Genomic DNA, 25485 nt, shown 5'->3' with positions numbered 1-25485 from the left:
GTTTAAGCTAGGATCTATAAACCTAACCCAAGTATATTTATCAAAAAATAAATAAATACACCTTGGTTTCATAGATATTATTATCTATAAACCTTGGGGGAAACCTACGTCTTAGTCCGTGAACATAGATAATATTGTTTTCAAAGCCACAGTTGTTAAGTTCACAGTTCACTGTTGTTGTTGTACCCTGTACATGTACGGTCCGCTAGCAATATTTGATAAGAAAATTCAAGGGTTCCCAAAATCTATTGCTAATAGTCAATTTGTTGCCTATCTTAATCCTGAAAATCTATTGCTAACGTTCAATTGTGTGTTTATTGCCTAACCGATTACCAAAAATCTATTGCTAACGTTCAATTGTGTGTTTATTGCCTAACCGATTACCAAAAATCTATTGCTAACGTTAAATTGTGTGTTTATGACAACCCGATTAGGTATCTAATATTATATTATATTGCTAGGTATTAGATTCATACATTTGGTACTTATTTGACTGTAAGAATGTATTGCCGTTGTTCAATTTCTATACTTATCAGCTTATTACTATATATCCAATTGGCAATTATCGAAGAAATATATTTCTATAGTACATACTACCTAGTGTTTAATACACTATCTTTGTACATTTAGAGCAAAATTACTTTCACAAAAAATATTTCTATTGTTCAAAATGATATATTATGCAATATGCATAAAGCATAGGCTAGATTACTATAATAATGAAGACTTAGGAAGTCTGGAATAATTAATACCTAAACAATAAATTTGATAATAAGTTAATTCACTCCAATTTAAAATAAAAAGAGTTAAACGGATCATTCAGAACGTACAATTTGCTATGTTATCCGTTTGTAAGACACTAAGACAGAGACAAATAACAATGCATACTGCCATACTGATGTAGCTAGCAGCTACCTATGACAAAAAATATTTTGTAGTGTCCTCTTAATGTTTTTTGAACTCCTTGCTGGCGGGCGCCGGGCTTAACACATTCATCTGGAGATTTTGAATAAAACATATTAATGTAATATTCAATGGCTACACTGTTTACCTAATAGTTGTGTAATCATAGATTTATGTATAAACCATGAACTAATGTCTAATATTAATATTCATAGTATATAGGTAGACACAGAACTATAGAATTATCTATGCACAGAACATTCTGTGGTACAGCAGCTGCTGATGTGTGCAATAAATATATTTTGATAACGGAAATCGCAATCAAATTCTGTGTTTTGAAGATTAATGATTATCATAGATTATAGTTTTCAGATTTTCAGATTTACAGTAATACAGTTGTAATTTTGTTATAGTCAATTTCTCGTTCTCTTATGTGTGATTAATATCGTCCGCAAATGGACGACCACAATAATTCTGAATAGAAAACATAATATTTACCCTTGTTATTTTGTAATTACTATACCTATTGTTCAGCATTAAAGGTTTTGAGACTTGTCATAAATTAAGTTATTATGTATGCATACAAAAATAAACATATAACTGCATAAAACTATAAAATAGTCAAGCACAGAGGTTCAAATTTTAGTCACAATACCATTTGCAGCTAGCTTCTGTTAAAATACTAAGTCCTTCATCCACAGCGAACATTCTTATTTACTTATCGTTTGAAAGTTTAAAAGTAAATCTAAGTTGTCGGATAACAAAAATCGTTTTCCTTCATTCAAAACAAATTACTTTAATTACAAATACTGTATTTTAATATAATATAAATACACAAATAGGTAGGTAATCTAGACAATCTAGTATTTTTCGGACAGGTTTCAACTTAGGGGGACCATTTCTTCACCAAACCTTTCCGTTTGGGCTCTTCTATGCGCATTCCTGAAGTCGGGGGCTTTTGAACACCCCTCCTTGATGTATTTTTGAAAATGTTTAATTTTTGTACAATGTTTCTGAAACTCAGGAACTGGGTAGTTTGAAGGTCGGTGATCAAATTTTGCGTCTTGTGTCGAGACCGTAGGAGCCGTTTTTCCCTGTAATTTGGGGCTTCAAAAGTTAAAAATTTACATTTTTTTCAGTTTTTTTATGGCATGGGCACTAGAATTTGGGGGCAATAAACCGTTTTTGTAGTTCAATGTTAAGAGGACTTTGCACCGGATCGATGGGTTCCAAGATCGAGTTTATCCGACTTTTGGTTCGGGAGTTATAATTTTACATATGTTTTTAGTACTTAAAAAATTACGTAGTAACGTGTTTTTTGGATTTTTAATTTTTGATCGATCACTATGAAACTCGAGATTTTGGTATTTTAGCGTACGACAATTCAAAAAGGGTCTATGGTCGAAGTACGTACGACCATTATTTCACCCGTAATCTGAGAAGCAAAAAGTTGAATAACACATAAAGTTATTTTTCGTATAACCATGCGTTTCCTTATGGTATACATCTGTTTAATGTTTTAAGTAATAATTATTTTGAACTTTTTGTTTATATGCCACTTAAACAACACGTTTTCGTAACATCTAAATTAAAAACTTACAAAGTACCCTACGGGGATCAATTTTATCTCTTATGATTTTTGTCCTATCTATGACGGTTTTCCCGGGAAACAGCTGGAAAACGCGATTTTCCGAATTACGAAATTGTCAATTTTCCCGGTAAACCGATGGCCAAACGAACATTTTACATAGAGCTCGATTTGTTCTCCGAGAGATTCTACACTAGCATCAGTTTTTCATTTTTCCAAAAAGTCATTATTTTAAACTTTTATTTTTTAAAAGCCATTTGACGTATACGATGTTTTTAAAAAACCTAAATAACACGTTTTTGAAAAATCTAAACCATAGAACTTACGAAGTATCCAACGGGGATCAATTTTATCTCTTATGATTTTTGTCCTATCTATGACGGTTTTCCCGGGAAACAGTTCGTAAGCTAAACCATAGACCGGAAGCACCACGCATCGAATATGCGACTAATGTACATTTTTTGAGAATTTTTTTAAAATACTTACGAGTCCGTCGCCAATTTCTAAGTAGTATGAAAACTTTCGTAATAACACGGACAATTTAAATATGCAATCAGAACGCGGCGAGTCGGGCCGGAAAATTGTCAGGAGCTCGCGGAAGGACGGCCACTCATATCGAAATACGAGGTACGCGGGCGACCAAGTTTGGTATTTTTTTTTAAAACCCTTACAAGTCCGTCTCCACTTTTTAACTGGTATGCAAATTTTCGTTATAACACGGAGAATTTGAATATGCAATCAGATGGCGGTTAGTCGTCTCGCGAAAACGTCGGGAGCTCACCATATACCGGAAGCACCACGCATCGAAATACGCGACTATTGTACATTTTTTAAAAAATTTTTTAAAATACTTACGAGTCCGTCGCCACTTTCTAAGTAGTATGCAAATTTTCGTTATAACACGGAGAATTTGAATATGCAATCAGATGGCGGTTAGTCGTCTCGCGAAAACGTCGGGAGCTCACCATATACCGGAAGCACCACGCATCGAAATACGCGACTATTGTACATTTTTTAAAAAATTTTTTAAAATACTTACGAGTCCGTCGCCACTTTCTAAGTAGTATGCAAATTTTCGTTATAACACGGAGAAATTGAATATGCAATTAGATGGCGGTGAGTCGTCTCTCGAAAACGTCGGGACCTCCCCATAGACCAGGAACAATACGCATCGAAATACGCGACTAATGTACATTTTTTGAGAATTTTTTTAAAATACTTACGGGTCCGTCGCCACTTTCTAAGTAGTATGCAAATTTTCGTTATAACACGGAGAATTTGAATATGCAATCAGATGGCGGTGAGTCGTCTCGCGAAAACGTCGGGAGCTCACCATATACCGGAAGCACCACGCATCGAAATACGCGACTATTGTACATTTTTTAAAAAATTTTTTAAAATACTTACGAGTCCGTCGCCACTTTCTAAGTAGTATGCAAATTTTCGTTATAATACGGAGAATTTGAATATGCAATCAGATGGCGGTGAGTCGTCTCGCGAAAACGTCGGAAGCTCACCATATACCGGAAGCACCACGCATCGAAATACGCGACTATTGTACATTTTTTAAAAAATTTTTTAAAATACTTACGAGTCCGTCGCCACTTTCTAAGTAGTATGCAAATTTTCGTTATAACACGGAGAATTTGAATATGCAATCAGATGGCGGTTAGTCGTCTCGCGAAAACGTAGGGACCTCCCCATAGACCAGGAACAATACGCATCGCAATACGCGACTAATGTACATTTTTTGAGAATTACAACCATGGTTATACTAATCTATAATCTATAATAATTGATAAAGCAAATTTTGTATTGTTTTTTGGTTTTTTTATGCTTTTTGAAAGCTATCTATTTAACTACAGGAAGATTTGTTACACTGACCACTTAAATGGAATCCTCATAAATTTCTCTACCGATAAAGTTTTGGGTTCACAATTTCCAGTAGTGGCTCGTGAGTTAATATTCTGGGGAGACCTAAAATTATTTAACATAAACTACGTACAACAACGAACAAGAAAAACCCTGTTATTGAAAATCTAATAATATTATAGTATTATATATTTAGTTAATATTTTTAAGTTTAATTTGATTTTTTTGTTCGTAAGTTAAAGTATTAAAACCACTAGTTAATAATATGTCTATTATATTGTCTTTTTGCATTTTTTAAATAATTAGAAATATAACAAATATCAAATAGAAGATATACTATAAAACCCTGTAGTAAACGTGTTATAGTTATTAAATCATAAAAATGCATTAAATTATGACAGCGACTAAGGCTGGGGCTATACACGGCGTTTTCCGCCGCGTTTCGTACGCCGCGTTTCCCGTTGGATTAGCTATACAAGGCGTATCCGTTGAGCGTATTCTGCCGCGGATATCTGTATAATATCTAAAAAATTTTGGTGCAAACGCGACGTTTTCCGTCACCAGTATAGCCCATCCTAATTTAAAACAATGTAAAATTAGGAGTTTGCGTTTTTATTACTTCGGCGTTCGTCCGCCAAAACGCAAGCCGGCCGGCGTTTTCCGCCGCGGATTAAAACGCGGCGTATTACGTCCGTTGTGTATAGCTACTCCGATATAAACCAACGCATTTTCGATTCGACGGGAAACGCAGCGGAAAACGCCGTGTATAGCCCCAGCCTAAGAACGGCGCGCGGTACGGCAATTATTGTCGTGAACCCAGTCTCAATAGAGTCTATAATACGCAGCTTATTCTCCCTGCCCCCTCCAGCCCACCATCAAACCGGCCGTACCATTTTACATGTTATGATTGAAACTGTCAGGCGGCAGTTTCACTGTAACGGCGACCGTCACCGTCATCGATAAAACTAAAATAGCATTTCTATTAAAATAACTATTTAAAGGTTTTAGACTTGGTTGCTTTCAATTTATAATAATAAACAAAGAAAACGATATAAATTATATAATATTATATTTTCAATTCAAATAAAAATATTTTTATGAATTATTATTTTAATTAATTATTATTTACAAGTAACTGGGTTTTTTTAAGGGGGAGGACTCAGTCTCAAAGTCTCCCCTGACGAGCCGCCCCTGACAATTTCTCGTTCTCTTATGTGTGATTAATATCGTCCGCAAATGGACGACCACAATAATTCTGAATAGAAAACATAATATTTACCATTGTTATTTTGTAATTACTATACCTATTGTTCAGCATTAAAGGTTTTGAGACTTGTCATAAATTAAGTTATTATGTATGCATAAAAAAATAAACATATAACTGCATAAAACTATAAAATAGTCAAGTACAGAGGTTCAAATTTTAGTCACAATAGACTTTGCAGCTTGCTTCTGTTAAAATACTAAGTCCTTCATCCACAGCGAACATTCTTATTTACTTATCGTTTGAAAGTTTAAAAGTAAATCTAAGTTGTCGGATAACAAAAATCGTTTTCCTTCATTCAAAACAAATCACTTTAATTACAAATACTGTATTTTAATATAATATAAATACACAAATAGGTAGGTAATCTAGACAATCTAGTATTTTTCGGACAGGTTTCAACTTAGGGGGAGCATTTCTTCACCAAACGTTTCGGTTTGGGCTCTTCTATGGCGCATTCCTGAAGTCGGGGGCTTTTGAACACCCCTCCTTGATGTATTTTTGAAAATATTTAATTTTTGTACAATGTTTCTGAAACTCGGGAACTAGGTAGTTTGAAGGTCGGTGATCAAATTTTGCGTCTTGTGTCGAGATCGTAGAAGCCGTTTTTCCCTGTAATTGGGGCTTCAAAAGTTCAAAATTTACATTTTTTTCAGTTTTTTTGGAATGGGCACTAAGATTTGGGCGCAACAAACCGTTTTTATAATTGAATATTATAGAGGACTTTGCGCCGAATCGATGGGTTCCGAGATCGACGTTATGCGACTTGTGGTTCGGGAGTTATGATTTTTCGTATGTTTTTTGTACTTAGAAAATTACGTAGTAACGTGTTTTTTGGATTTTGAATTTTCATTCGATCACTATGAAACTCGAGTTTTTGGTATTTTAGCGTACGACAATTCAAAAAGGGTCTATGGTCGAAGTACGTACGACCATTATTTCACCCGTAATCTGAGAAGCAAAAAGTTGAATAACACATAAAGTTATTTTTCGTATAACCATGCGTTTCCTTATGGTATACATCTGTTAAATATTTTAAGTAATAATTATTTTGAACTTTTTGTTTATATGCTACTTAAACAACACGTTTTCGTAACATCTAAATTTAAAACTTACAAAGTACCCTACGGGGATCAATTTTATCTCTTATGATTTTTGTCCTATCTATGACGGTTTTCCCGGGACACAGCTGGAAAACGCGATTTTCCGAATTACGAAATTGTCAATTTTCCCGGTAAACCGATGGTCGAACAAACATTTTGCATAGAACTCGATTTGTTCTCCGAGAGATTCTACACTAGGATCAGTTTTTCATTTTTCCAAAAAGTCATTATTTTAAACTTTTATTTTTTAAAAGTCATTTGACGTATACGATGTTTTTAAAAAACCTAAATAACACGTTTTTGAAAAATCTAAACCATAGAACTTACGAAGTATCCAACGGGGATCAATTTTATCTCTTATGATTTTTGTCCTATCTATGACGGTTTTCCCGGGAAACAGTTCGTAAGCTAAACCATAGACCGGAAGCACCACGCATCGCAATACGCGACTAATGTATTTTTTTTGAGAATTTTTTTAAAATACTTACGAGTCCGTCGCCAATTTCTAAGTAGTATGCAAATTTTCGTTATAATACGGAGAATTTGAATATGCAATCAGATGGTGGTGAGTCGTCTCGCGAAAACGTCGGGAACTCACCGTAGACCGGAAGCACCACGTATCGAAATACGCGACTAATGTACATTTTTTGAGAATTTTTTTAAAATACTTACGAGTCCGTCGCCAATTTCTAAGTAGTATGCAAATTTTCGTTATAACACTGTGAATTTAAATATGCAATCAGATGGCGGTGAGTCGTCTCGCGAAAACGTCGGCACCTTACGAAAGGACGGACACAGTTATAGAAATACGCGATTTATACGATGTCGGAGTTTAGTATTTTTTTAAATAATTAAAGTTTTAAATAATGACTTTTTAAAAAAATAATAAACTGTTCCTTGTGTAAATTCCCTCGGAGAACAAATCGACCTCTATGCAAAATGTTCGTTCTGCCATCGGTTTACCGTGGAAACTAATAATTCGCAATTTGGAAAATTACGTTTTCCAGCTGTTTCCCGGGAAAACCGCGAGAGATAGGAAGAAAATCAAAAGAGATTAAATTGTTCTTTGTAGGGGACTTCATAAGTTCTATAGTTAAGAATTTATGAAAACGTGTTATTTAGGTTTTTTAAAAACATCGTACACGTCAAAAGGCTTTTAAAAAATAAAAGTTTTAAATAATGACTTTTTGGAAAAATTAAAAATTGAACCTACTGTAGAATCTTTCAGAGAACAAATCGACCTCTTTGCAAAATGTTCGTTCGGCCATTTATTTACCAAGAAAACTGAGAATTTCGCAATTTTGAAAATCACGTTTTCCAGCTGTTTCCCGGGAAAACCGCGAGAGATAGGAAGAAAATCAAAAGAGATTAAATTGTTCTTTGTAGGGGACTTCATAAGTTCTATAATTAAGATTTTTTGAAAACGTGTTATTAAAGTGCCATATAAACAAAAAGTTCAAAATAATTATTACTTAAAACGTTAAATGATCGTATTTCATAAGGAAAGGTATGGTTATACGAAAAATAACCTAATGCGTTATTTAACTTTTTGCTTCTCAGATTACGGGTGAAATAATGGTCGTACGTACTTCGACCATAGACCCTTTTTGAATTTTCGTACGATAAAATACTAAAATCTCGAGTTTCATAGTGATCGAATGAAAATTCAAAATCCAAAAAACACGTTACTACGTAATTTTCTAAGTACAAAAAATATACGAAAAATCATAACTCCCGAACCACAAGTCACATAACGTCGATCTCGGAACCCATCGATTCGGCGCAAAGTCCTCTATAATATTCAATCATAAAAACGGTTTGTTGCGCCCAAATCTTAGTGCCCATTCCAAAAAAACTGAAAAAAATGTAAATTTTGAACTTTTGAAGCCCCAAATTACAGGGAAAAACGGCTTCTACGATCTCGACACAAGACGCAAAATTTGATCACCGACCTTCAAACTACCTAGTTCCCGAGTTTCAGAAACATTGTACAAAAATTAAATATTTTCAAAAATACATCAAGGAGGGGTGTTCAAAAGCCCCCGACTTCAGGAATGCGCCATAGAAGAGCCCAAACCAAAACGTTTGGTGAAGAAATGCTCCCCCTAAGTTGAAACCTGTCCGAAAAATACTAGATTGTCTAGATTACCTACCTATTTGTGTATTTATATTATATTAAAATACAGTATTTGTAATTAAGGTGATTTAAGATGATATAGTATCAATTTTACCACAAAATGGAATAATAGAAGCATTTACAGATTACATTTAAAATACATATATAACCCACGGTTGTGACTATCCACCTTCTTTATGGGCTATGTATTCAGGTTCAATTTTACGTACAACAAATAGCTGTGAAGCTTTCCATTTAAAATTTAACTGTATGTTTTATTCTGCTCATCAAAATATCTAAAAGTTTATTGATGTACTTAAAAACGTACAAAAAGATACCTATAAATATTGGCAGTAGTAGTCAAATAAAAAAAATAAGGCGTGAAATATGGGTAAAACGAGAATTTTTAAGAAATAATAAAATACGACTTGAACGAAATAATACGTTTTGATTTTGTCAAAACTGTGTCGTTCAAATTTGTACCGAGCCATAAATAATTTTATAACTTACACATATAACTTATATGTTTTACTATTTTGTTACTTATTCGTTCATTTTTATATTTAACGACAAAAACAATATTTTTGATGTGTATAATTACGAAACAGAAAAAAAACAGATTGCTTTGGAATGCCTACAACGAACACTTTAAATTAATTTAAATTAAGGATGACCATTTAACTTATTTATCTTATTCCAAGGAAGGATTATTCAAATATCCCATAATATTAATTCGTTGTGTATATCTATACAAATTTAACATCTTGTATTTGCGTATTTTATGAAATATTGACTGACAATATTGGTTAATCCGTGCGAGTAATTCATTCTCATTTTTTTTTGTCTATAATAGTTTTTCATAATTGTTTTATAATGTAATTTTATTTTATGATAATGGTCTAAATAAAAATTTGGTAACCAATTATTTACATCTAGGATGGTTTTAATTTATTTATTCACGAATAATATATAATACACGAAAAACAACTAGAAAAAAATACCCCATGTGAGTAAAAGTGACAACGGAAACAATGCAAGTAACGACGGGTTCAATGTCGCGGCCTATCCACTTGGTCGACAATTATTGTAATATATTATTATGTTATTACTTATTACTCAATACTCATAGAAGTTATTTGTCATATACTTCAGTTACACTCTGTATATATTATTAAATATAATATTATGCTATTTTGATTAGTAGCTTAATTTTACATTGTTGACGAGTTGCTGCATAGATACATACCTATATAATATCATTGTAGAAACTATAAATATATTTGCTTATAACATTATAACTTATATAAATAATATTTTTATCTTCTAGATTAAATTAAATTCTATTTATAATAGACGATAACATTCAGTATAATAATATATATATATTAGTATCAAATTAATAACTAAACGGTTTTACCCAGAATTCATGACCTTGTAGGCCAACGGATATATTATATTGTATCTATTCTGTGATATTATTATAACATAGAACGTTTATTTTTAGTTGATTAATGATTTCCCATTAAAAGGACACTAATGTCTAATACACTATACCCGCATGTCAGAGACAACAAAGGAAGGTAATATACGCCTAACATGGTTAAAAACTGTTTTGCGAGGGACAACTTTACTCCCTCGATATTTATATCAAAATTACCAAAATTTTAAATCGCATTGAGATGAATTTTTGTAAGAAAACTCGAGAGTACCATTTCTTCACCAAACGTTTCGGTTTGGGCTCTTCTAAGGCGCATTCCCGAAGTCGGGGGCCTTTGAACACCCCTCCTAGATGTATTTTTGAAAATGTTTAATTTTTGTACAATGTTTCTGAAACTCGGGAACTAGGTAGTTTGAAGGTCGGTGATCAAATTTAGCGTCTTGTGTCGAGACCGTAGGAGCCGTTTTTCCCAGTATTTACTATTTTCAATTTTAAAGTTCAAAATTTACATTTTTTTTCTTTTTTTATGGCATGGACACTAGAATTATGGGCAATAAACCGTTTTTGTAGTTCAATGTTAAGAGGACTTTGCACCGGATCGATGGGTTCCAAGATCGAGTTTATCCGACTTTTGGTTCGGGAGTTATGATTTTTCGTATATTTTTTGTACTTAGAAAATTACGTAGTAACGTGTTTTTTGGATTTTGAATTTTCATTCGATCACTATGAAACTCGAGATTTTAGTATTTTATCGTACGAAAATTCAAAAAGGGTCTATGGTCGAAGTACGTACGACCATTATTTCACCCGTAATCTGAGAAGCAAAAAGTTAAATAACGCATTAGGTTATTTTTCGTATAACCATACCTTTCCTTATGAAATACGATCATTTAACGTTTTAAGTAATAATTATTTTGAACTTTTTGTTTATATGGCACTTTAATAACACGTTTTCAAAAAATCTTAATTATAGAACTTATGAAGTCCCCTACAAAGAACAATTTAATCTCTTTTGATTTTCTTCCTATCTCTCGCGGTTTTCCGGGAAACAGCTGGAAAACGTGATTTTCAAAATTGCGAAATTCTCAGTTTTCTTGGTAAATAAATGGCCGAACGAACATTTTGCAAAGAGGTCGATTTGTTCTCTGAAAGATTCTACAGTAGGTTCAATTTTTAATTTTTCCAAAAAGTCATTATTTAAAACTTTTATTTTTTAAAAGCCTTTTGACGTGTACGATGTTTTTAAAAAACCTAAATAACACGTTTTCATAAATTCTTAACTATAGAACTTATGAAGTCCCCTACAAAGAACAATTTAATCTCTTTTGATTTTCTTCCTATCTCTCGCGGTTTTCCCGGGAAACAGCTGGAAAACGTAATTTTCCAAATTGCGAATTATTAGTTTCCAAGGTAAACCGATGGCAGAACGAACATATTGCATTGAAGTCGATTTGTTCTCCGAGGGAATTTACACAAGGAACAGTTTATTATTTTTTTAAAAAGTCATTATTTAAAACTTTAATTATTTAAAAAAATACTAAACTCCGACATCGTATAAATCGCGTATTTCGACGCTTGGTGTTCCTGGTCTATGGGGAGGTCCCTACGTTTTCGCGAGACGACTCACCGCCATCTGATTGCATATTCAAATTTTCCGTGTTATAACGAAAATTTGCATACTACTTGGAAAGTGGCGACGGACTCGTAAGTATTTTAAAAAAATTCTCAAAAAATGTACATTAGTCGCGTATTTCGATGCGTGGTGCTTCCGGTCTATGGTGAGCTCCCGACGTTTTCGCGAGACGACTCACCGCCATCTGATTGCATATTCAAATTCTCCGTGTTATAACGAAAATTTGCATACTACTTAGAAAGTGGCGACGGACTCGTAAGTATTTTAAAAAAATTCTCAAAAAATGTACATTAGTCGCGTATTTCGATGCGTGGTGCTTCCGGTCTATGGGGAGGTCCCGACGTTTTCGCGAGACGACTCACCGCCATCTGATTGCATATTCCAATTCTCCGTGTTATAACGAAAATTTGCATACTACTTAGAAAGTGGCGACGGTCTCCTAAGTATTTTAAAAAAATTCTCAAAAAATTTACATTAGTCGCGTATTTCGATGCGTGGTGCTTCCGGTCTATGGTGAGCTCCCGACGTTTTCGCGAGACGACTCACCGCCATCTGATTGCATATTCAAATTCTCCGTGTTATAACGAAAATTTGCATACTACTTAGAAAGTGGCGACGGACTCGTAAGTATTTTAAAAAAATTCTCAAAAAATGTACATTAGTCCCGTATTTCGATGCGTGGTGCTTCCGGTCTATGGTGAGCTCCCGACGTTTTCGCGAGACGACTCACCGCCATCTGATTGCATATTCAAATTCTCTGTGCTATAACGAAAATTTGCATACTACTTAGAAAGTGGCGACGGACCCGTAAGTATTTTAAAAAAATTCTCAAAAAATTTACATAAGTCGCGTATTTCGATGCTTGGTGTTCTTGGTCTATGGGGAGGTCCCTACGTTTTCGCGAGACGACTCACCGCCATCTAATTGCATATTCAAATTCTCCGTGTTATAACGAAAATTTGCATACTACTTAGAATGTGGCGACGGACTCGTAAGTATTTTAAAAAATTTTTTAAAAAATGTACAATAGTCGCGTATTTCGATGCGTGGTGCTTCCTGTATATGGTGAGCTCCCGACGTTTTCGCGAGACGACTCACCGCCATCTGATTGCATATTCAAATTCTCCGTGTTATAACGAAAATTTGCATACTACTTAGAAAGTGGCGACGGACCCGTAAGTATTTTAAAAAAATTCTCAAAAAATGTACATTAGTCGCGTATTTCGATGCGTATTGTTCCTGGTCTATGGGGAGGTCCCGACGTTTTCGCGAGACGACTCACCGCCATCTGATTGCATATTCAAATTCTCCGTGTTATAACGAAAATTTGCATACTACTTAGAAAGTGGCGACGGACTCGTAAGTATTTTAAAAAATTTTCTAAAAAATGTACAATAGTCGCGTATTTCGATGCGTATTGTTCCTGGTCTATGGGGAGGTCCCGACGTTTTCGCGAGACGACTCACCGCCATCTAATTGCATATTCAAATTCTCCGTGTTATAACGAAAATTTGCATACTACTTAGAAAGTGGCGACGGACTCGTAAGTATTTTAAAAAATTTTTTAAAAAATGTACAATAGTCGCGTATTTCGATGCGTGGTGCTCTGTATATGGTGAGCTCCCGACGTTTTCGCGAGACGACTCACCGCCATCTGATTGCATATTCAAATTCTCCGTGTTATAACGAAAATTTGCATACTACTTAGAAAGTGGCGACGGACCCGTAAGTATTTTAAAAAAATTCTCAAAAAATGTACATTAGTCGCGTATTTCGATGCGTATTGTTCCTGGTCTATGGGGAGGTCCCGACGTTTTCGCGAGACGACTCACCGCCATCTAATTGCATATTCAAATTCTCCGTGTTATAACGAAAATTTGCATACTACTTAGAAAGTGGCGACGGACTCGTAAGTATTTTAAAAAATTTTTTAAAAAATGTACAATAGTCGCGTATTTCGATGCGTGGTGCTTCCGGTATATGGTGAGCTCCCGACGTTTTCGCGAGACGACTCACCGCCATCTGATTGCATATTCAAATTCTCCGTGTTATAACGAAAATTTGCATACTACTTAGAAAGTGGCGACGGACCCGTAAGTATTTTAAAAAAATTCTCAAAAAATGTACATTAGTCGCGTATTTCGATGCGTATTGTTCCTGGTCTATGGGGAGGTCCCGACGTTTTCGCGAGACGACTCACCGCCATCTAATTGCATATTCAAATTCTCCGTGTTATAACGAAAATTTGCATACTACTTAGAAAGTGGCGACGGACTCGTAAGTATTTTAAAAAATTTTTTAAAAAATGTACAATAGTCGCATATTTCGATGCGTGGTGCTTCCGGTATATGATGAGCTCCCGACGTTTTCGCGAGACGACTCACCGCCATCTGATTGCATATTCAATTCTCCGTGTTATAACGAAAATTTGCATACTACTTAGAAAGTGGCGACGGACTCGTAAGTATTTTAAAAAAATTCTCAAAAAATGTACATAGTCGCGTATTTCGATGCGTGGTGCTTCGGTCTATGGGGAGGTCCCGACGTTTTCGCGAGACGACTCACCGCCATCTGATTGCATATTCAAATTCTCCGTGTTATAACGAAAATTTGCATACTACTTAGAAAGTGGCGACGGACTCGTAAGTATTTTAAAAAATTCTCAAAAAATTTACATAAGTCGCGTATTTCGATGCGTATTGTTCCTGGTCTATGGGGAGGTCCCGACGTTTTCGCGAGACGACTCACCGCCATCTGATTGCATATTCAAATTCTCCGTGTTATAACGAAAATTTGCATACTACTTGGAAGTGGCGACGGACCGTAAGTATTTTAAAAAAATTCTCAAAAAATGTACATTAGTCGCGTATTTCGATGCGTATTGTTCCTGGTCTATGGGGAGGCTCGACGTTTTCGCGAGACGACTCACCGCCATCTGATTGCATATTCAAATCTCCGTGTTATAACGAAAATTTGCATACTACTTAGAAAGTGGCGACGGACCCGTAAGTATTTTAAAAAAATTCTCAAAAAATGTACATTAGTCGCGTATTTCGATGCGTATTGTTCCTGGTCTATGGGGAGGTCCCGACGTTTTCGCGAGACGACTCACCGCCATCTAATTGCATATTCAAATTCTCCGTGTTATAACGAAAATTTGCATACTACTTAGAAAGTGGCGACGGACTCGTAAGTATTTTAAAAAATTTTTTAAAAAATGTACAATAGTCGCATATTTCGATGCGTGGTGCTTCCGGTATATGATGAGCTCCCGACGTTTTCGCGAGACGACTCACCGCCATCTGATTGCATATTCAAATTCTCCGTGTTATAACGAAAATTTGCATACTACTTAGAAAGTGGCGACGGACTCGTAAGTATTTTAAAAAAATTCTCAAAAAATGTACATTAGTCGCGTATTTCGATGCGTGGTGCTTCCGGTCTATGGGGAGGTCCCGACGTTTTCGCGAGACGACTCACCGCCATCTGATTGCATATTCAAATTCTCCGTGTTATAACGAAAATTTGCATACTACTTAGAAAGTGGCGACGGACTCGTAAGTATTTTAAAAAAATTCTCAAAAAATTTACATAAGTCGCGTATTTCGATGCGTATTGTTCCTGGTCTATGGGGAGGTCCCGACGTTTTCGCGAGACGACTCACCGCCATCTGATTGCATATTCAAATTCTCCGTGTTATAACGAAAATTTGCATACTACTTGGAAAGTGGCGACGGACCCGTAAGTATTTTAAAAAAATTCTCAAAAAATGTACATTAGTCGCGTATTTCGATGCGTATTGTTCCTGGTCTATGGGGAGGTCCCGACGTTTTCGCGAGACGACTCACCGCCATCTGATTGCATATTCAAATTCTCCGTGTTATAACGAAAATTTGCATACTACTTAGAAAGTGGCGACGGACTCGTAAGTATTTTAAAAAATTTTCTAAAAAATGTACAATAGTCGCGTATTTCGATGCGTATTGTTCCTGGTCTATGGGGAGGTCCCGACGTTTTCGCGAGACGACTCACCGCCATCTAATTGCATATTCAAATTCTCCGTGTTATAACGAAAATTTGCATACTACTTAGAAAGTGGCGACGGTCTCCTAAGTATTTTAAAAAAATTCTCAAAAAATTTACATTAGTCGCGTATTTCGATGCGTGGTGCTTCCGGTCTATGGTGAGCTCCCGACGTTTTCGCGAGACGACTCACCGCCATCTGATTGCATATTCCAATTCTCCGTGTTATAACGAAAATTTGCATACTACTTAGAAAGTGGCGACGGACTCGTAAGTATTTTAAAAAAATTCTCAAAAAATGTACATTAGTCGCGTATTTCGATGCGTGGTGCTTCCGGTCTATGGTGAGCCCCCGACGTTTTCGCGAGACGACTCACCGCCATCTGATTGCATATTCAAGTTCTCCGTGTTATAACGAAAATTTGCATACTACTTAGAAAGTGGCGACGGTCTCCTAAGTATTTTAAAAAAATTCTCAAAAAATTTACATTAGTCGCGTATTTCGATGCGTGGTGCTTCCGGTCTATGGTGAGCTCCCGACGTTTTCGCGAGACGACTCACCGCCATCTGATTGCATATTCAAATTCTCCGTGTTATAACGAAAATTTGCATACTACTTAGAATGGCGACGGACTCGACGGACTCGTAAGTATTTTAAAAAAATTCTCAAAAAATTACATAGTCGCGTATTTCGATGCGTGGTGCTTCCGGTTATGGTGAGCTCCGACGTTTTCGCGAGACGACTCACCGCCATCTGATTGCATATTCAAATTCTCCGTGTTATAACGAAAATTTGCATACTACTTAGAAAGTGGCGACGGACCGTAAGTATTTTAAAAAATTCTCAAAAAATTTACATTAGTCGCGTATTTCGATGCTTGGTGTTCTTGTCTATGGGGAGGTCCCGACGTTTTCGCGAGACGACTCACCGCCATCTGATTGCATATTCAAATTCTCCGTGTTATAACGAAAATTGCATACTACTTAGAAAGTGGCGACCGGACCCGTAATATTTAAAAAAATTCTCAAAAAATGTACATTAGTCGCGTATTTCGATGCTTGTGTTCCTGGTCTATGGGGAGGTCCCGACGTTTTCGCGAGACGACTCACCGCCATCTGATTGCATATTCAAATTCTCCGTGTTATAACGAAAATTTGCATACTACTTAGAAAGTGGCGACGGACTCGTAAGTATTTTAAAAAATTTTCTAAAAAATGTACATAGTCGCGTATTTGGATGCGTATTGTTCCTGGTCTATGGGAGAGGCCGACGTTTTCGCGAGACGACTCACCGCCATCTAATGCATATTCAAATTCTCCGTGTATAACGAAAATTTGCATACTACTTAGAAAGTGGCGACGGACTCGTAAGTATTTTAAAAAATTTTTTAAAAAATGTACAATAGTCGCGTATTTCGATGCGTGGTGCTTCCTGTATATGGTGAGCTCCCGACGTTTTCGCGAGACGACTCACCGCCATCTGATTGCATATTCAAATTCTCCGTGTTATAACGAAAATTTGCATACTACTTAGAAAGTGGCGACGGACCCGTAAGTATTTTAAAAAAATCTCAAAAAATGTACATTAGTCGCGTATTTCGATGCGTATTGTTCCTGGTCTATGGGGAGGTCCCGACGTTTTCGCGAGACGACTCACCGCCATCTAATTGCATATTCAAATTCTCCGTGTTATAACGAAAATTTGCATACTACTTAGAAAGTGGCGACGGACTCGTAAGTAAGTATTTTAAAAAATTTTTTAAAAAATGTACATAGTCGCGTATTTCGATGCGTGGTGCTTCCGGTATATGGTGAGCTCCCGACGTTTTCGCGAGACGACTCACCGCCATCTGATTGCATATTCAAATTCTCCGTGTTATAACGAAAATTTGCATATACTACTTAGAAAGTGGCGACGGACCCGTAAGTATTTTAAAAAAATCTCAAAAAATGTACATTAGTCGCGTATTTCGATGCGTATTGTTCCTGGTAATTGGGAGTCCCGACGTTTTCGCGAGACGACTCACCGCCATCTGATTGCATATTCAAATTCTCCGTGTTATAACGAAAATTTGCATACTACTTAGAAAGTGGCGACGGACTCGTAAGTATTTAAAAAATTTTTAAAAAATGTACAATAGTCGCTATTTCGATGCGTGGTGCTTCCGGTATATGATGAGCTCCCGACGTTTTCGCGAGACGACTCACCGCCATCTGATTGCATATTCAAATTCTCCGTGTTATAACGAAAATTTGCATACTACTTAGAAAGTGGCGACGGACCCGTAAGTATTTTAAAAAAATCTCAAAAAATGTACATTAGTCGCGTATTTCGATGCGTATTGTTCCTGGTCTATGGGGAGGTCCCGACGTTTTCGCGAGACGACTCACCGCCATCTGATTGCATATTCAAATTCTCCGTGTTATAACGAAAATTTGCATACTACTTAGAAAGTGGCGACGGACTCGTAAGTATTTTAAAAAATTTTTAAAAAATGTACAATTGTCGCGTATTTCGATGCGTGGTGCTTCCGGTCTATGGTGAGCTCCCGACGTTTTCGCGAGACGACTCACCGCCATCTGATTGCATATTCAAATTCTCCGTGTTATAACGAAAATTTGCATACTACTTAGAAAGTGGCGACGGACTCGTAAGTATTTTAAAAAATTTTTAAAAAATGTACAATAGTCGCGTATTTCGATGCGTGGTGCTCCGGTATATGGTGAGCTCCCGACGTTTTCGCGAGACGACTCACCGCCATCTGATTGCATATTCAAATTCTCCGTGTTATAACGAAAATTTGCATACTACTTAGAAAGTGGCGACGGACCCGTAAGTATTTTAAAAAAATTCTCAAAAAATGTACATTAGTCGCGTATTTCGATGCGTATTGTTCCTGGTCTATGGGGAGTCCCGACGTTTTCGCGAGACGACTCACCGCCATCTAATTGCATATTCAAATTCTCCGTTATTAAACGAAAATTTGCATACTACTTAGAAAGTGGCGACGGACTCGTAAGTATTTTAAAAAATTTTCTAAAAAATGTACAATAGTCGCGTATTTCGATGCGTATTGTTCCTGGTCTATGGGGAGGTCCCGACGTTTTCGCGAGACGACTCACCGCCATCTGATTGCATATTCAAATTCTCCGTGTTATAACGAAAATTTGCATACTACTTAGAAAGTGGCGACGGACTCGTAAGTATTTTAAAAAATTTTTTAAAAAATGTACAATAGTCGCGTATTTCGATGCGTGGTGCTTCCTGTATATGGTGAGCTCCCGACGTTTTCGCGAGACGACTCACCGCCATCTGATTGCATATTCAAATTCTCCGTGTTATAACGAAAATTTGCATACTACTTAGAAAGTGGCGACGGACCCGTAAGTATTTTAAAAAAATTCTCAAAAAATGTACATTAGTCGCGTATTTCGATGCGTATTGTTCCTGGTCTATGGGGAGGTCCCGACGTTTTCGCGAGACGACTCACCGCCATCTAATTGCATATTCAAATTCTCCGTGTTATAACGAAAATTTGCATACTACTTAGAAAGTGGCGACGGACCCGTAAGTATTTTAAAAAAATTCTCAAAAAATGTACATTAGTCGCGTATTTCGATGCGTATTGTTCCTGGTCTATGGGGAGGTTACGACGTTTTCGCGAGACGACTCACCGCCATCTAATTGCATATTCAAATTCTCCGTGTTATAACAAAAATTTGCATACTACTTAGAAAGTGGCGACGGACTCGTAAGTATTTTAAAAAATTTTTTAAAAAATGTACAATTGTCGCGTATTTCGATGCGTGGTGCTTCCGGTATATGGTGAGCTCCCGACGTTTTCGCGAGACGACTCACCGCCATCTGATTGCATATTCAAATTCTCCGTGTTATAACGAAAATTTGCATACTACTTAGAAAGTGGCGACGGACTCGTAAGTATTTTAAAAAATTTTTTAAAAAATGTACAATAGTCGCGTATTTCGATGCGTGGTGCTTCCGGTATATGGTGAGCTCCCGACGTTTTCGCGAGACGACTAACCGCCATCTGATTGCATATTCAAATTCTCCGTGTTATAACGAAAATTTGCATACTACTTAGAAAGTGGCGACGGACCCGTAATATTTTAAAAAAATTCTCAAAAAATGTACATTAGTCGCGTATTTCGATGCGTATTGTTCCTGGTCTATGGGGAGGTCCCGACGTTTTCGCGAGACGACTCACCGCCATCTGATTGCATATTCAAATTCTCCGTGTTATAACGAAAATTTGCATACTACTTAGAAAGTGGCGACGGACTCGTAAGTATTTTAAAAAATTTTCTAAAAAATGTACAATAGTCGCGTATTTCGATGCGTATTGTTCCTGGTCTATGGGGAGGTCCCGACGTTTTCGCGAGACGACTCACCGCCATCTAATTGCATATTCAAATTCTCCGTGTTATAACGAAAATTTGCATACTACTTAGAAAGTGGCGACGGACTCGTAAGTATTTTAAAAAATTTTTTAAAAAATGTACAATAGTCGCGTATTTCGATGCGTGGTGCTTCCTGTATATGGTGAGCTCCCGACGTTTTCGCGAGACGACTCACCGCCATCTGATTGCATATTCAAATTCTCCGTGTTATAACGAAAATTTGCATACTACTTAGAAAGTGGCGACGGACCCGTAAGTATTTTAAAAAAATTCTCAAAAAATGTACATTAGTCGCGTATTTCGATGCGTATTGTTCCTGGTCTATGGGGAGGTCCCGACGTTTTCGCGAGACGACTCACCGCCATCTAATTGCATATTCAAATTCTCCGTGTTATAACGAAAATTTGCATACTACTTAGAAAGTGGCGACGGACCCGTAAGTATTTTAAAAAAATTCTCAAAAAATGTACATTAGTCGCGTATTTCGATACGTATTGTTCCTGGTCTATGGGGAGGTCCCGACGTTTTCGCGAGACGACTAACCGCCATCTGATTGCATATTCAAATTCTCCGTGTTATAACGAAAATTTGCATACTACTTAGAAAGTGGCGACGGACTCGTAAGTATTTTAAAAAATTTTTTAAAAAATGTACAATAGTCGCATATTTCGATGCGTGGTGCTTCCGGTATATGATGAGCTCCCGACGTTTTCGCGAGACGACTCACCGCCATCTGATTGCATATTCAAATTCTCCGTGTTATAACGAAAATTTGCATACTACTTAGAAAGTGGCGACGGACCCGTAAGTATTTTAAAAAAATTCTCAAAAAATGTACATTAGTCGCGTATTTCGATGCGTATTGTTCCTGGTCTATGGGGAGGTTACGACGTTTTCGCGAGACGACTCACCGCCATCTAATTGCATATTCAAATTCTCCGTGTTATAACAAAAATTTGCATACTACTTAGAAAGTGGCGACGGACTCGTAAGTATTTTAAAAAATTTTTTAAAAAATGTACAATTGTCGCGTATTTCGATGCGTGGTGCTTCCGGTATATGGTGAGCTCCCGACGTTTTCGCGAGACGACTCACCGCCATCTGATTGCATATTCAAATTCTCCGTGTTATAACGAAAATTTGCATACTACTTAGAAAGTGGCGACGGACTCGTAAGTATTTTAAAAAATTTTTTAAAAAATGTACAATAGTCGCGTATTTCGATGAGTGGTGCTTCCGGTATATGGTGAGCTCCCGACGTTTTCGCGAGACGACTCACCGCCATCTGATTGCATATTCAAATTCTCCGTGTTATAACGAAAATTTGCATACTACTTAGAAAGTGGCGACGGACCCGTAAGTATTTTAAAAAAATTCTCAAAAAATGTACATAGTCGCGTATTTCGATGCGTATTGTTCCTGGTCTATGGGAGGTCCCGACGTTTTCGCGAGACGACTCACCGCCATCTAATTGCATATTCAAATTCTCCGTGTTATAACGAAAATTTGCATACTACTTAGAAAGTGGCGACGGACTCGTAAGTATTTTAAAAAATTTCTAAAAAATGTACAATAGTCGCGTATTTCGATGCGTATTGTTCTGGTCTATGGGGAGGTCCCGACGTTTTCGCGAGACGACTCACCGCCATCTATTGCATATTCAAATTCTCCGTGTTATAACGAAAATTTGCATACTACTTAGAAAGTGGCGACGGACTCGTAAGTATTTTAAAAAATTTTTTAAAAATGTACAATAGTCGCGTATTTCGATGCGTGGTGCTTCCTGTATATGGTGAGCTCCCGACGTTTTCGCGAGACGACTCACCGCCATCTGATTGCATATTCAAATTCTCCGTGTTATAACGAAAATTTGCATACTATTTAGAAAGTGGCGACGGACCCGTAAGTATTTTAAAAAAATTCTCAAAAAATGTACATTAGTCGCGTATTTCGATGCGTATTGTTCCTGGTCTATGGGGAGGTCCCGACGTTTTCGCGAGACGACTCACCGCCATCTAATTGCATATTCAAATTCTCCGTGTTATAACGAAAATTTGCATACTACTTAGAAAGTGGCGACGGACCCGTAAGTATTTTAAAAAAATTCTCAAAAAATGTACATTAGTCGCGTATTTCGATGCGTATTGTTCCTGGTCTATGGGGAGGTCCCGACGTTTTCGCGAGACGACTCACCGCCATCTAATTGCATATTCAAATTCTCCGTGTTATAACGAAAATTTGCATACTACTTAGAAAGTAAGGCGACGGACTCGTAAGTATTTTAAAAAAATTTTTTAAAAAATGTACAATAGTCGCGTATTTCGATGCGTGGTGCTTCCGGTATATGGTGAGCTCCCGACGTTTTCGCGAGCGAGACGACTCACCGCCATCTGATTGCATATTCAAATTCTCCGGTGTTATAACGAAAATTTGCATACTACTTAGAAAGTGGCGACGGACTCGTAAGTATTTTAAAAAAATTCTCAAAAAATGTACATTAGTCGCGTATTTCGATGCGTATTGTTCCTGGTCTATGGGGAGGTCCCGACGTTTTCGCGAGACGACTCACCGCCATCTAATTGCATATTCAAATTCTCCGTGTTATAACGAAAATTTGCATACTACTTAGAAAGTGACGGCGACGGACCCGTAAGTATTTTAAAAAAATTCTCAAAAAATGTACATTAGTCTCGTATTTCGATGCGTATTGTTCCGGTCTATGGGGAGGTCCCGACGTTTTCGCGAGACGACTAACCGCCATCTGATTGCATATTCAAATTCTCCGTGTTATAACGAAATTTGCATACTACTTAGAGAAAGTGGCGACGGACCCGTAAGTATTTTAAAAAAATTCTCAAAAAATGTACATTAGTCTCGTATTTTGATGCGTATTGTTCCTGGTCTATGGGGAGGTCCCGACGTTTTCGCGAGACGACTAACCGCCATCTGATTGCATATTCAAATTCTCCGTGTTATAACGAAAATTTGCATACTACTTAGAAAGTGGCGACGAACTCGTAAGTATTTTTTATTATTTTTTTTTAATTGATGTTTGGTATTTTGTTAGTGGATGGTTTTTCTGAAATCGTGCGCCATCTGTTGGTTTATGACTATTTTGTATTTTTTTTTTGATTTTAGACTAGTTTGGGAACCTTGTATACGCTTATCAAATATTGCTAGCGGAACATACGTCCCTGTACAGTAGACGCCTTAATTCGACTTATTTTATTCAATTCTGCGATTTTAGTGTTCGAATTAGAATAATATTGGATTTTTAAATCAAAATAATCTGTAACCCTATTGCTGGTAAGCTACATATGTTTAATTATTATAACAAACTTTGTTGGAATAAATTATTTTCATGAACGCCCAGTTTTTAATTCATAATACTCGATGTTTTGTGTTGGATATTTTTGTTAGTTTTTAAAATAAAACCATTATTTTTGTGATCGTTTTGTATAGGCCAATCGTGTTCCAAGATTACTGAAAAAATGGCGGATGAAGCTAGCGTGATTGACCTAGTTGAAACTACAGAACCGTCCACGGACTCATCTGTTGGAGAGAACGATGATGGTAATACCAGTTAGTTATGTTGTGTGCAATGTTCTTTGGTTAAAATTATGGTGAAATGTTTTATAGTCGTGCTCAAGTTACATGCAGAGATTGACAACTTAAACATAGTGCTTGACCATTTGGAACGTAAAAACGGTGACATTTATTCGCGAATTGAACAATTGCTGGCATCTATACAAAGTAACGATCTCCAAGAAGAATAAGGCAATGCTATGATCAACAACGAAGGGCTGCATTATTAATATTATGGAAAAATTACTTTTAATTCTCAGTTGTGTAAAATCATAGGCCTTTTGTAATTTTTACTACTTCACTGTTATCATTTGATCTATTTCCAAAAACTATTTGAAAATAATAGATTTTTATCACTCAGTTTTTACAAATAATATTCAATTTCTATAGTATACAAGTGTGTTGATACAATTTTTGCATTCATGTTAATATTTAATATTTTGGCTGTCATATAGTATGCAGTCTACTGGCCGCTGTAGAATGTGGACTACCTGTGACCAGCCGGTTTTTACACAGGCTATAATATATCATGATATAATTTTTAATTTATTTATTTGCAGTTGACCGTATAGTGTATACTATCTTTGTAAATCGCCATTAGATCATATACTATACTCATAAATTCATCGATAGACCGCATACGATATATATATACGTATATATATGATAGCCAGATAGCCAATATTTTATAGTTGTTTTCTTGTTTTCGTGACAGGATTATTCTATGTGATTCCTATAGTATACTATATAACCTATAGTAAAATTTGATAAAACAAATACATTTAAAGTATTGCAAAGTTATTGTTAGGTAAGTAATTATAAATAAAAGAGTATTATTTTAAAAGTTTAAAACAAACGAACATTCAATAATCATAGTATACATCATATTTACAAGAGCAATTTGATAGTGGAGTTATACAACTGTAAAGTATATCATGCATCCTTACTTTTAGAATGATATATTTTTTTTATTCTTTATCCTAGACTTTGTTTGAACATTTTACAGTGATAATTGAAATTAAATTATTTACATAATTTACATCTGTGTTAAATATTTTGATTATATATATACATATATTATTATATACATACATTATGATTATAAATTATAGTTTTCAATTTATTTTACTTATGTTATATAAATTTGTAATAAAATTACATTCCATATAATTTATTATTTTATTTTTAATCAATATAATACTCCAATAAGATTAGCATTCATTATTGTATTAGCAAAAAAATATTAGTTATTTAAGGTACAGTAATAAGGATTACAAACAACATGGTTTCTATTATTATTCAATAACCTATTTTTGACATTAATTTTTTTGAAATTGTATTGTATCTGTGGATTCATATTTTTAATGCACTGTATTTATTACTTAGTTAGTGACGTTTTTAGTCTGATAAAAAGTAATTAAATTGTAGTTTGCCTTAAATCTGAAGATTGTTTAGTATGCAATTAAGTCAGGTTAGTTTTTTAACAAATAATTTAAAAGGCAAAATAGTGAATTTTGATTATTCTCTCTAGGCAACTATAA

At 35.9% G+C, this 25485-nt stretch overlaps 2 long non-coding RNA genes across 3 annotated transcripts; both read left to right on the top strand.

The window, feature by feature from the left end:
* LOC114132618 (uncharacterized) lies at positions 1–24592 on the top strand. Its single transcript, XR_007603361.1, has 4 exons — positions 1–195; positions 23562–23665; positions 23822–23932; positions 23999–24592. It is a non-coding gene; the product is annotated as an uncharacterized LOC114132618 (long non-coding RNA).
* Positions 18953–23063, top strand: LOC126549216 (uncharacterized). Of its 2 annotated transcripts, none has more exons than XR_007603362.1 (3): positions 18953–19587; positions 20875–21242; positions 22901–23063. It is a non-coding gene; the product is annotated as an uncharacterized LOC126549216 (long non-coding RNA). The 2 variants fall into 2 exon arrangements; XR_007603364.1 differs by lacking the exon at positions 22901–23063 and adding an exon at positions 22341–22592.
* Positions 24593–25485: the final 893 nt, after the last annotated feature.

This window comes from Aphis gossypii, chromosome 1 (assembly GCF_020184175.1).
Source record: "Aphis gossypii isolate Hap1 chromosome 1, ASM2018417v2, whole genome shotgun sequence".
Taxonomy (NCBI): Eukaryota; Metazoa; Arthropoda; class Insecta; order Hemiptera; family Aphididae; genus Aphis; species Aphis gossypii.
This window is presented reverse-complemented; position numbering and strand designations above follow the sequence as displayed.